Genomic DNA, 13,591 nt, shown 5'->3' with positions numbered 1-13,591 from the left:
GGACACCCATCCCAGTTGAGTCTGCAGATGGCTCCAGCCCTAGCTGACATCTTCCTGTAAACTCAGGAAACACCCCACCAGGTACTCACCAGCTGAGTCCTCCAGATTCCTGACCCATGAAATTGTGAAGTATAGTATGACAAACTGGTATGGTTTTAAGCTACTAGGTTGGGTCATTTGTTATGCATATACCCGTTTGTGCACATGCCTGGGACTGTGTGCCTGCTTGGAAATGACTTGAGAAAGCCCTCAGCTCTCACCTCTGGCTGACCCTGAAGCCCTGTGCCAACAGGAAGTGAAGGCTAAAGTAGAGTTGTCAACTGTCTAGATGAGTGTTGAAGGCTGGCCCTCAAGTGTGTAGCCCATTGGTAAAGACTGGGAGGCTTATGGATTCCAGGTAATTCAAGAGATCTCTGTTCTGTCATCAACTAACTACTTGCAACTAATAGAACAGGGACTTTGTGGCCACATATGACAAAGAAAACATTTTTTATAGAAAGTTCAGAAACGTCATCAAGCAAAAACAGTGAACCTTGGGGAGGAGAGGAGAATCAGATTTCCAGAGTGGCCACATTATCTTATTTAAAATGCATTTTCAACGGCTTCCCTGGTGGCTCAGTGGTAAAGAATCCGCCTGCCAATGCAGGAGACATGTGTTCAATCCTTGATCTGAGAAGATCCTACATGCTTCACAGCACCTAAGCCTGTGTGCCACAACTGTTGAGGCTGTGTTCTGGAGCCCGGGAACAGCAACTACTGAAGCCCATGTGCCCTAGAACCCATGCTCCCCAGCAAGAGAAGCCACCGTGATGAGAAACCCATGCACTACATCTAGAAAGTAGCCCCCTGCTTGCTGCAACTAAAGAAAAGCCCGCTCAGCAGCAAAGACCCAGAATAGCCAAAAATAAAGTAATTTTAAAAAATCATTTTCAACAGCAACAAAAAATAGGCAGCACACAAAGAAACAAGAAAAGATGGTATATACACAAAACAATAGAAATTATTCATTAGGGAGCCCAGACTCTGACTTAATAGAGTTAATAAATTAATGGCTAATTGAAATATACTTAAGGAACTAAAAAGAATTAAAAGGGGAGTAAGAGAAGGATGTCTCACCAAATAAAGAGGGATAAATTATAAATAGAAAGTTCTGAAAATGCTGCTAAGATGTCTAATAGTCTAGCCAAAAGATGTACCATGATTGTGACTACTGGGAATGAACAAATCAAAGAAAGATCTGGGGGGGGAAAGCCACCAAATTTTTAGAGAACAGGTGGCTGAGAAAGAGCCCTGGGTGGTGCCTCCATCTTCGGTGGGGTGAGCTGGGAATGTGGACGAGACAGGCATCGCTCACCTGCGTCTGTGTCCTGTGCGGTGCTGAGTTGCCGTTCCCACACATGAGGCACTCAGCGTTGTCCATGTTGCCTGACCATGCCCCACGCATAGCAGGAATCATGGGGAATTACCAGGGCAGGAGCAGGAGGGTTTTGGGACTTGGTAAGTTTGTTGGTGATGTAGCACTCTGTTTGCGGCTGCACCGTAGAAGATGAGAACCGGGCCGCAAGAGGTGTTTGACTTTGCCCCTGCATAAATACTTCCTCCTGGTGAGGATGTCCACACTGTCCAGCCACCTTAACCTGGGGTAAAGCCAGTGGCTTAGGGCCAGCACACCGGGCATCCTTGATGAGGCAGCCAAATTCTCAAGTGCCCAGGGGGTGATCTCGCTGATGAGATGTAGGCCTTCTTCAGGAGCTCAGTGCCAGTGGGGAGTCACAAAACCTTGATGTGAGGCCCAAGGGGAGACCGCCCAGGCTTTGCTGGGTGGTTGAGCAAGGCTGGGTGCTGAAGAACCAGGAGAGATCCTGGAGGGACTCATGGCCTCAGGGAGTGACCACTTGGACCAGTTCCAGAGACCAGTAATTCCACATACTCTCAATTGTTGTATATCTTTTTGCAGCTGGTTGGTCACCCGGCCATTTTTCCTCCTCTTCCTCCTGCCAGCAGCCCTGCCTCCCTCCACCTGACACTCATCTCACCTCCTAAAGAGGGGCTGGGAGGCCAGCAACGCATCAGCAAGGTTCTGTTATATGGTGACTGGGTAGAAACTCATTGCATCATCTTTCTCTACATTGTTAGATCTCAAAACGCATGTATGGGATGAGGGATTCAAATATTGGGCTACTATTACCTACTCTGGAGAAGGCAATGGCACCCTACTGCAGTACTCTTGCCTTGGAAATCCCATCAACGGAGGAGCCTGGAGGGCTGCAGTCCATGGGGTCGCTAAGAGTCTGACACGACTGAGCGACTTCACTTTCACTTTTCACTTACTGCATTGGAGAAGGAAATGGCAACCCACTCCAGTGTTCTTGCCTGGAGAGTCCCAGGGACGGGGGAGCCTGGTGGGCTGCCATCTATGGGGTCGCACAGAGTCAGACATGACTGAAGTGACTTAGCAGCAGCATTACCTACTCACGTTCTTCCTTTCTCTAATTCCCAAGACAATTGGGATTTGACCTTATTTGAGAAATGCAAACATACACCCTGTCTGAAATAGGAAGCATTTAAATATCTGGGGACCCCCAAGGAAGACACTGCCCTTTTCCTACTCAGGGACTCTTCCTCGTTTCCTTTCCCACCAGAAGAACTTAATTTTGTATTTATGTAGCAGACAGGGAGCCCTTGATCTCAGAGAAGGTAGGTTTCCCACGCCTCCTTAGTATCAACGAGTCACAACAATCCTTGTTTCCTTTGCCGCTGATTGTTCTAGGGTGTGCACGGGACCCTGTTCTGCATGATGAGAGGTAAAAAGAAATCTTTTTTCTCCAGTTGGGGATCCTGGTGCAATGCTTGGAGTTCTGAGAGCTATTTTGTAAACTAAGTGACCAGCATGAGGATTAAAAGCTGTTGTGTTGAGAATGAAATGGAAGGACAGGACGTGCCTGGCTCGGATGGCGTCATTGAGCTAGGGCTCCCGTTCTGACTTTTTCTACTGTGACACCACTAAATGCCCACTATTGTTTCAGTCCCTGTGAGATGGCCTTTTTCATATTTGTAGCAAAAACCACTTTGGGGAAAACATTTTTACAAAACTTCAGCCAGAGTAGGTGTTACTTTACCCAGACGTGTTTATTCCTTTTCAATGAACTTAAACTGATGTGGTTTTCATGCCTCTCCCCACAAGTCTTGTTTTTCAGCAGAGCGAGGTGGGGAGGGAAGTTGGAGAATGTCATCTGATAGAAGAGGAGGTTAGAAGCTGCCTGCCTTCCCCCAACCCCCACCCCCACCCCCGGCCTCGAGATTGTGGAGGTGGCGTGCCTGAAGGAGAAGGATGGTGAAGCTTGCTCTGCTTTCATGGGTCTGGCTTCATTCTGGGGTGAGGAACTGCAGTGTCAGCCAAGAGCTGGGGATGCAGGGGTGGGGTTTGGATGATCCACCTCTTCGGGATCGCAGAGATACCTCTTCCCAGGGGCCCCTACAACTTCCTGGGATGGCTGGGAGGGTGGCAATCTGGTGAGACTTTTTACTTAAGATTTTTTTCTTTTTGATGTGGATCACTTTTTTAAAGTCTTTATTGAATTTGTTACAATGTTGCTTCTGTTTTATATTTTGGTTTTTTGGTCATGATGCATGTGGGATCTTAGCTCTCCAAACAGGAATCGAACCCTCACCCTCTGCACTGGAAGGCAAAGTCTTAACCACCAGACTTCCAGAGAAGTCCCCAGTCTGGTAGTTTTAAAACAGGCCTGTAAATTATTTGGCAATCCTCCAGATAGAAAGTGGGGTCCATGTTCCCTCCCCATGAACCTGTGGGGAGTCTCTGTGGCCTTGTGTGACTTCTGAGGCTCTGAGGAAAGAGGCCAGGCAGCTGTGCTTGCTTCCCTCAGTTCTCTTGCTCTGGGAGCCGCCATATCAGAAGTCTGGGTTTTGAGGGTGCCAAGAGAAAAACCACACAGAGTTAGAGAGACAGAGAGAAACAGAGAGAGGGGGAGAGACTGACAGAGACACACACACAGAGAAATAGAGAGACAGGCACACAAATAGAGACAAAGACGGGGATACAGAGAGACAGAAATAGAGAGAGAGCATGCCCCGAGGATGCCCAGGGACCGCTCCAGCCGAGGCCTTGGGCCAGGAGGCCAGCTGCGTAACAGCGATGAGACTGCCAGCTTGGGTAACTGGGAGATTTGCTGTGTCACCAGACAACAGGAAGGGATGAGAGCTGGCCCCAGCCAGCATTCTGGGGCCATCTCAGATGGAAAGAACCTAACAGCGGTGAAGCAGGAAGCTAGTTAGGGCCCCTGTGGGGCAGGGTAGGTACCTCGGGCTGTCGGGGTGGGATTAGGAGACCTTGAGCCTCACTGAGGTGGAAGAACACCAGAGCACCCAGCCCCTCCTCCCACAGCCCTGCCCTGCCAGCATCTAGAAGATACTTTGGAGAGGGCAGGGTTGGCAGAGAAAATCTTGGAAGGATCTGTGCATTCAAGTCAGGTGAGCTCAAATTGCCAAACTGGACTTTGTTTCATGAACTGCTGTGTCACAAACAAATCTAAATACTTGGATGAACACAATAGCCATTTCTTATTTCTCATGACTCTACGTGTGGCTGGGTGAGTCCCCTACTGATGTTCCTCCGGGCTCAGGCAGGTTCAGCTGTTCCCACGTGGCTGAGTGGTAAAGAATTCACCTGCAATGTAGGAGGATGTGGGTTTGATCCCTGGGTTGGGAAGATCCCCTGGTGAAGGAAATGGCAACCCACTCCGATATTCTTGCCTGAAAAAATTTCATGGAAAGAGGGGCCTCTTGGGCTACAGTCCATGGGATTGCAAAAGAGTTGAACATGACTTAGTGACTAAACAACAGCAACAACCCTTTGACCTCATCTCCCCCGGCTTCTCCCCACTCCCAGTTCCTTGATGGTGGCCACCATTCTACTCTCTGTTGCTATGTACTCAACTTTCCTATATTCCACAAATAAGTGAGTTCATGCAGTATTTTTCCTGTGTCTGACTTATTTTACTTAGCATAATGTCCTCCTGCTGCTGCTGCTGCTAAGTCGCTTCAGTCGTGTCCAACTCTGTGCAACCCCATAGACGGCAGCCTACCAGGCTTCCCCGTCCCTGGGATTCTCCAGGCAAGAACACTGGAGTGGGTTGCCATTTCCTTCTCCAATGCATGAAAGTGAAAAGTGAAAGTGAAGTCGCTCGGTTGTGTCTGACTCTTCGTGACCCCATGGACTGCAGCCCACCAGGCTCCTCCGTCCGTGGGGTTCTCCAGGTAAGAGTACCGGAGTGGGGTGCCATTGCCTTCTCTGATAATGTCTTCTAGGTCCCTCCAAATGGCGGGATCTCCTTCTTTATTGTGACTGAATAATAGTCCATTGTGTATACATGTACATCACATATTTGATGGAGACTTAGGTCGTTTCCATGCCTTGATCATGATGAATAAGTCTGCAATGAACCATGGGGGTGCAGATATCTCTTCTAGATAGTGATTTCATTTCTTTTGGATAAATACTCAGAAGTGGAATTGCTGAATCAGATGGTACACTATGTTTAGTTTTTTTTAAGGAAACTTCATACTATTTTCCATAGTGGGTGCACCAATTTACATTCTCATCAACAGTGCACGAGGATTCCCTTTCCTACATATCTTGTCCAACATTTGCCATTTTTAAAGTAGTAGTTCTACTCGTTTTTAAAAAATTTAATTGGCTGCACTGGGTCTCAGCTGTGGCATGCAGGATCTTTGATCTTCGTTGAGTTATGTGGGATATTTAGTTGCGGCATGTGGGATCTAGTTCCCTGACCAGGGATCAAACCCAGGGCCACTGCATTTCAAGCCCAGAGTCTTAGTCACTGGACCCCCAGGGAAGTCCCAACACTTGTCATGTTAAAATAATGAAGATTTAAACAGTCCATTCAATGTCAGCCAAAAGTCAGGATAAATCCAGGGAGCTAGGTAATCTTTTTCCCCTGGGGAAGCGGGGGAAGCCTGAATCTTCTGAAATTCAGTGAGCATGCTATACTCCATCTACTTTATCTCAACCTGAACTGCTGGCTCACGCTTTACTGCCCTAGGAATACTCAAAAGAAGGTTCAGGACAGAGAGAAGGAAAGAAAGGAAAGACAGAGGAATGGAAGGAAAGGAAGGAAAGACAGGACAGAAGGCAAGGAAAGAGAGAAATGAGACACACTGAGAAACAGAAAAGACAGCGGATGCTGGGTATCTCCATGAGAGTAGAGATGCTTCTGGAGCGCAAGCCGAGTCCCCTGTGGTTCTGGAACTTTCTCTCCTCTGCTGATTCTCTGCTCAGCGGATTTTCTTTGTAGCCTGGTCTGCTCTGCAGGTTGCCTTCTGGACCACATGGGTGGGAGAGCAGTTCTCACCATCTGTCCTGACGGAATGGCGCCTTCCCAGCTTGTGCGTGAACATTTATGGAAAGTAAGGCCATTAAACATGTTGGTTTCGGAGGACCCAGCCCCAGGTCCTGAAACTCCGGACACTGTGATTATTATTTTCATTTTTATTGGAGTATAATTGCTTTACAATGTTGTGTTAGTTTCTGCTGTGCAGCGAAGTGAATTAGCTGTATGTATATAGATCCCCTCCCCTCTTGAGCCTCCCTCCCACCCTCCCATCCCACCCATCTGGGTCATCACAGCAGAGCTCCTTGTGCTGTACAGCCGCTTCCCGCTAGTTTTGTCTGTTTTACACATGGCAGTGTATATATGTCAGCGCTATTCTCTGAATTTGTCCCACTCTCTCCTTCCCCCAGTGTCCACACATCCGTTCTTTGAGTCTGCACAGACACTGATTATTATTAATGATTCATATCAACAGCTCGTTTAGTCTTTTGTGAGGTGTCTTCTTTGACCGACACATTCTCATTAATGATTTATTATTTGTAATTTCTAATGAGGCTGGAGATGTAAGTGAAAGTGATTGGTTCTAGAGGTTTAACCATTCCTTCATTACTCAGCTCCCACAAATAATAACAGGATGGAGGAGAGGTGGAGGAGGGACTGGGATAACAGTTTAAATGGGGAACAGTGATGGGGAGACATCCCACCAGCACAGGCCTGTGAACCTCCAGCTGCTCCCCTGCCAGGAACAGGGCCAAAGTGGTCCTGCTTCTGAGTCAATCCATCTGTCTTAGCTTCGAAAATCCTTGCCTCAGGATTGCCTGACTTCACTCAGGTAAAGTCTGAAAGAAGACTGGAATTTTGCCATTTCAAAAGTGTTCCGTGCAATTCCTGAATATATCTGTATGGATGTCCTACTTAAATCTTACATGACTTTTCACCCAGTGATTTTCTTTTCATTCATCCAGATCATCCCTCCAGAGAGAACATTAGGGTAAAACAAGTCAAAAGTTCTATTCATGGAGTTTTTCCCTCAGAGGAAAAAAAATCCTAGGAATGTGGATCTGAACCCAGGAAGAACTGGAGGAAAGATCATCAACTGCCCTGTGTGGGATGGTTAGGTGGGCACAGCACATGGTGCACTCCAAGGGTTCAGTGAAGACCAGGGATGGCTTTGCAGAAGCAGAAGCCTGGGTGCAGAAGACCACGCAGACACCAGCTCTCAGCCCGCTGAATGATTTGCTCCTTCACCTCGTGGGAGCTGGAGCTGAAATCAGAGCGAGTCTGCAGTGGGAGTCCCCAGAGGCTCACTGTCAAGAATTCCCACGACCTGATAAAGAGGCTATGATGGATTTGCACTCTACATCTTCCTGCCTCTGTCTCCCAGGCCCAGGAGGTGTGGGGGTGGCTGCTACCTGCTGCGTCTGAGGTCTCTGAAGTGGAGGGTTCACACGGAAAAAAATTTCCATTTTCATTTTGTATCTACAGAATAAAATCTTGCCTGGTGCAAACACTGGGAGCATGTGCCCACCCTTGGGTGGGTGCCCAGTTAAGTGGGATTGGGGGCTTCATTTTCTCGTCCAAGTACACCCACCCCCACTGAGGGACAGATGGCGCCAAACTGCAAAGTGAAGATTATACTCGGGATTTTTCAGGGAAAGAGAAGACATCTGACAGTGTGAAAACATCCACTCTCTGTCAGATCTCACAGGAGGCCTCTTTCAAGACCACAGGAGCAAGAATTACATGAAAGAGGAACTTATAGCTAGAGACATACCACAAACCCTAACCTATTGTTTAGTCGCTAATTAGTATCTGACTATCTTGAGACTCCCTGTACTATAGCCCACCCGGCTCCTCTGTCCATGGGATTTCCCAGGCAAGAATACTGGAGTGAGTTGCCATATCCTCCTCCAGGGGATCTTTTGGACCCAGGGATCGAACCCACATCTCCTGTTTTGCTGTTGTTGTTGTTCACTTGCTAAGTCGTGTCCGACTGTTTGTGACCCCGTGGACTCCAGAACACCTGGCTTCTCTGTCATTGACCATCTCCTGGAGTTTGCACAAACTCGTGTCCATTGAATTGATGATGCCATCCAACCATCTCATCCTCTGTCACCCCTTTCTCCTCCTGCCCTCAATCTTTCCCAGCATCAGGGTCTTTTCCAGTGAGTTGGCTCTTTGAGTTAGGTGGTAGGCGGATTCTTTACCACTGAGCTGCCAGGGAAGCCCAAACCCTGGTGTATTGTCCACTGAGTATAATCCAGTATGGTTAAGACCAGAATTTTCAGAAGAACATTCAAAAATATCTTTTTGGTTTTGTCTCATCCTTTAATGCATTTTGCATGTGTTTTGCAATGTATCAGTTCAGTTCAGTGCAGTTGCTCAGTCGTGTCCAACTCTTTGCAACCCCATGAATCACAGCACGCCAGGCCTCCCTGTCCATCACCAACTCCCAGAATTCACTCAGACTCATGTCCATCAAGTCAGTGATGCCATCCAGCCATCTCATCCTCTGTCATCCCCTTCTCCTCCTGCCCCCAATCCCTCCCAGCATCAGAGTCTTTTCCAATGAGTCAACTCTTCGCATGAGGTGGCCAAAGTACTGGAGTTTCAGCTTTAGCATCATTCCTTCCAAAGAAATCCCAGGGCTGATCTCCTTCAGAATGGACTGGTTGGGTCTCCTTGCAGTCCAAGGGACTCTCAAGAGTCTTCTCCAACACCATAGTTCAAAAGCATCAATTCTTCAGTGCTCAGCCTTCTTCACAGTCCAATTCTCACATCCATACATGACCACAGGAAAAACCATAGCCTTGACTAGATAAATCTTTGTTGGCAAAGTAACGTCTCTGCTTTTGAATATGCTATCTAGGTTGGACATAACTTCCCTTCCAAGGAGTAAGCGTCTTTTAATTTCATGGCTGCAGTCACCATCTGCAGTGATTTTGGAGCCCCCAAAAATAAAGTCTGACACCGTTTCCACTGTTTCCCCATCTATTTCCCATGAAGTGATGGGACCAGATGCCATGATCTTCGTTTTCTGAATGTTGAGCTTTAAGCCAACTTTTTCACTCTCCACTTTTACTTTCATCAAGAGGCTTTTGAGTTCCTCTTCACTTTCTGCCATAAGGGTGGTGTCATCTGCATATCTGAGGTTATTGATATTTCTCCTGGCAATCTTGATTCCAGCTTGTGTTTCTTCCAGTCCAGCGTTTCTCATGACGTACTCTGCATATAAATTAAATAAGCAGGGTGACAATATACAGCCTTGACAAATTCCTTTTCCTATTTGGAACCAGTCTGTTGTTCCATGTCCAGTTCTAACTGTTGCTTCCTGACCTGCATACAGATTTCTCAAGAGGCAGATCAGGTGGTCTGGTATTCCCATCTCTTTCAGAATTTTCCACAGTTTATTGTGATCCACAATAAACTGCAATGTATATAAAGCGCAAATGCAGCATGATGTGACAATACACATGCATTTGTATGCTCTCATTTCACTGACAGTGGTGTGTAATGAGTGAACGTGAGGACCATTCTTCTTGTCTTCTCACACTTCTATCCTTCACCCCCAGTGGGCAGGCCAGGCTTCCAGCCTGTGGTGTCCCACTTGGCCACTTCCCTTGGGCTGATTCTCTGGTATTTCCCTCCACACACACATCCTGCCTCTGAGGCAGTTGTTGGATTCTAACCCAGTTAGCAGCATGAAGGGGCTGGGCTCAGGCCCAGCTCAGGAGATGAGGAGGAAAGAAGTCCTCATCGGGGTCTGGCCCATGGCAGCACTAGAGCAAAGAGCATCACTGCTTGCAGAGTATTCCATGAGCCCCAGGCACACCCCAGCCTGCTGTTAATGCCACCTTGTCTAAGCAACTCACTCTGCTCTTGGGGTACCCCTGTCAGCCTCGGAGTCGCCCCTGGTGTCCTCTGCACCCCACCATCCAATGATCCATTATCCTCGAGGGCCGTTCTCTCCCCTCACCCCATCTTGCTCTAGGTTGGCCAATTTGTTTGGCAGATCTCCAGGAACCCATCCAAACTGTGACACTGAGGCCCACCACCTGCTCAAGGCTCCTCACCTTGTGACACTGTTCTGACTTCCTCCAGGCTGCCAGGATGGGGCACAGGAAAGCTGCAGGAGGGGTCCTTTCAACCTTCTGGGTCAGCTGGCACTGGCCCTCCAGTCCATCTGATCACCAGTTCCTCCCAACCCCGCCTGGGGCAGGTGGACGTTTTCGGAGCCTCGGATGACAAGCTACCAGGTGTTTCAGAGTCAGTTGCTGAGGATGGGCAGAGAACGTCCAGTGCCTCCACATGAGCTCCAGTCCCAGCCTCTGTCCATCATTAGTATAAATAGGGAGCTCTCTTACACCTCCCTGCACCCCAAATTCAAAGCCATACCCCATCTCTGGTCTGCAGGTCCTTGCCAGAGATACTCTGTCAGAGTGAACACTCCAAGTGTTAGGTTGAATGACCATCAAGTTTATCCCCAGCCCCCAAGACACCTGTTCTTCATTGCCACCAGAATGCAAGTGGAGGGTGACTGAACTCCTAGGGGGGCTCAGGTTCGGCCGACAAGACCACTCCCCAGCACTGGACCTGCAAGCCAGATCTGGCTCTTATCTTGACTGAGTAGGTTGCTATTAGAGAGTCTGATGTTAGTTTTCACATGTCTGGGATTCTCTGGGAATGGGGGCGTCCGCAGCCATCCTAGACCGTGTTCCTTGCCAGCAAGGAAATTTCTCCTGAGAAGAATGGAACCAAGTCAGGAATCCACACACAAGGAAAGCTGCTTGCCAAGCCCTTGGCCTCTCTGTATGTTCCTGGCCAGGAGCCATTCTTGCCCCCATGTGTCCTGGCTTCTATGGTCAGGGTTTGCAAGTTAGGAAGAGACTCACACAGTGCCAGGCATACAGTCAAGCTGCTCGTTGAGGGCCATATTTCCTGCCAAGTGAGAGCTCGCTATCTGACATGCCTGAACCATCTCTAGTCTGAGCACTAATCTCCAATTAGCTCTGGGGGCATCCCCTCCTCTCTGTCAGGACTCAGCCTGCATCACTCCCAGGCCTGGGGTGCCCGTAGCCATCGTGCACAGGGACAATGGTACTTGGTGGCTGTTCTGCTGGTTCAGCCTCTGCCTCTGACCTGTCCTCTACAGGGGTACAGCTAACCTGGGGCAGCCGGCACACACGGCCTTCCAGTCTTTGACTGGACCCAACCAGCAACCAGCACTGACATCCTAGCCCATGAGTAGCCACCTGTTTTTCTTTTCATCACTTTTTTGACATATAGTTGATTTACTGTGTTGTATTCATTTTTGCTGTACAACGAAGTGGTTCAGTTATACATATAGACATTTTAATATATTCTTTTCTCAGGATAAGTCATACTGTTCTCCATACTGTTTTTCATAGTGGTTGGACTATAAAGAAAGCTGAGTGCTGAAGAATTGATGCTTTTGAACCGTGGTGTTGGAGAAGACTCTTGAGAATCCCTTGGACTGCAAGGAGATCCAATCAGGCCATCCTAAAGATCAGTCCTGGGTGTTCATTGGAAGAACTGATGTTGAAGCTGAAACTCCAATACTTTGGCTATCTGATGTAAAGAGATGACTCATTTGAAAAGACCCTGATGCTGGGAAAGATTGAGGGCAGGAGGAGAAGGGAACGACCATTGAGATGGTTGGATGGCATCACCAACTTGATGGACATGGGTTTGGGTGAACCCCGGGAGTTGGTGATGGACAGGGAGGCCTGGCGTGCTTCGGTTCATGGAGTCGCAAAGAGTCGGACACAACTGAACGACTGAACTGAACTGAACTGAACTGTACCAACTTACAGGGGCTTCCTGGGTGGTTCAGTGGTAAAAGAATCTGCCTGCAGGAGACACAAATTCCATCCCTGGGTCGGGAAGATCCCCTGGAGAAGAGCATAGCAGCCCACTCCAGTGTTCTTGTCTGAAATATCCCATGGACAGAGGAACCTGGCAGCTACAGTCTGTGGGTCACAAAGAGTTGGACATGGCTTAGCAACAAAACAACAAGAAAAAAAAGTATCAACTTACATTCCCAGCAACAAGAGGGTTTCCTTTTCTCCACACCCTCTCCAGCATTTATCATTTGTGGACTTTTTAATGATGACCAGTCTGACCAGGGGGTTTCCCTGGTAGCTCAGCTGGCAATGAATCTGCCTGCAATGCAGGAGACCCCGGTTTGATTTCTGGGTTGGGATGATCCCTTGGAGAAGGGATAGGCTACCCACTCCAGTATTCTTGGCCTTCCCTGGTGGTTCAGATAGTGAAGAATCTGCCTCCAATTTGAGAGACGTGGGTTCAATCCCTGGGTTGGGAAGATCCCCAGAGGAGGGTATGGGAACACACTCCAATATTCTTGTCTGGAGAATCTCCATGGACAGAAGAACCTGAAGTGCTACAGTCCATGGGGTCACAAAGAGTCAGAGATGACTGAGTGACTAAGCACAAGACACATTCTGACCAGTGTAAGATAGTACCTCATTGTAGGTCTGATTTGCATTTGTCTAATAATTATGCTAATGATGCTGAGTATCTTTTCATGTGCCTGTTAATAGTCACCTATTTTAAATGTGGTAGGAGCAGCATCAGTTACAAGGGGGTTTCCAGACATATCAGATAAAAATATTGTCCCATGCAATATTTGGGATGTACTTGTGCTAAAGTTTATTTGCTGTTTGTCAGAAATTTAAATTTAACAGTGTGGTCTAAATACAGACCACTGCATGGGCTTTGAGTCTGGGTTCTGCCATCAAATGCCCTGAAAGCTCAGCTTTGTAGTCTGAAATGAAAATGACAATACCAGCCCTCTGAGCTGTGAGGGGAAGGTGTGTGAGAGCTTTCTAGCTGAATGCTGGACTCTCAGGGGGAGTTACCCATCCCAGTGGGCAGGGAGAGGAAGTGGGATGGAGTTGGATGCCTTGGACTAACGCTGGTTACAAAGGTGACTACAATTGGAATTCCTGATCAGGATTTTCTGCATGACACACAACGGGCCCCCTGTGAGTGCTGGGCGTGTCCCCTTAATCAGGGATTGGCCACCTGATGTGAAAGGGCCTGAGAGTGTCCATCAAATGTTGCCACATCAGAGCTGCTCCATCACCCTGGGGGCCTCTCCCTCAGTGCCCTGCACGAGGGTGGAGCTGGGTCCCCTTCATTTCGACCCCAGCAGTCCTGGATGGTGACACTGACGCTTA

At 48.2% G+C, this 13,591-nt stretch overlaps 1 long non-coding RNA gene across 1 annotated transcript; it reads left to right on the top strand.

Moving 5' to 3' along the window:
* Nucleotides 1-3,228: 3,228 nt before the first annotated feature.
* Nucleotides 3,229-12,926, top strand: LOC133253075 (uncharacterized). Its single transcript, XR_009738170.1, has 2 exons — nt 3,229-4,491; nt 11,780-12,926. It is a non-coding gene; the product is annotated as an uncharacterized LOC133253075 (long non-coding RNA).
* Nucleotides 12,927-13,591: the final 665 nt, after the last annotated feature.

This window comes from Bos javanicus, chromosome 8, assembly GCF_032452875.1.
Source record: "Bos javanicus breed banteng chromosome 8, ARS-OSU_banteng_1.0, whole genome shotgun sequence".
Lineage (NCBI taxonomy): Eukaryota > Metazoa > Chordata > Mammalia > Artiodactyla > Bovidae > Bos > Bos javanicus.
The sequence above is the reverse complement of the archived record's forward strand: the minus strand, read 5'-3'. Positions and strand labels throughout refer to the sequence as shown.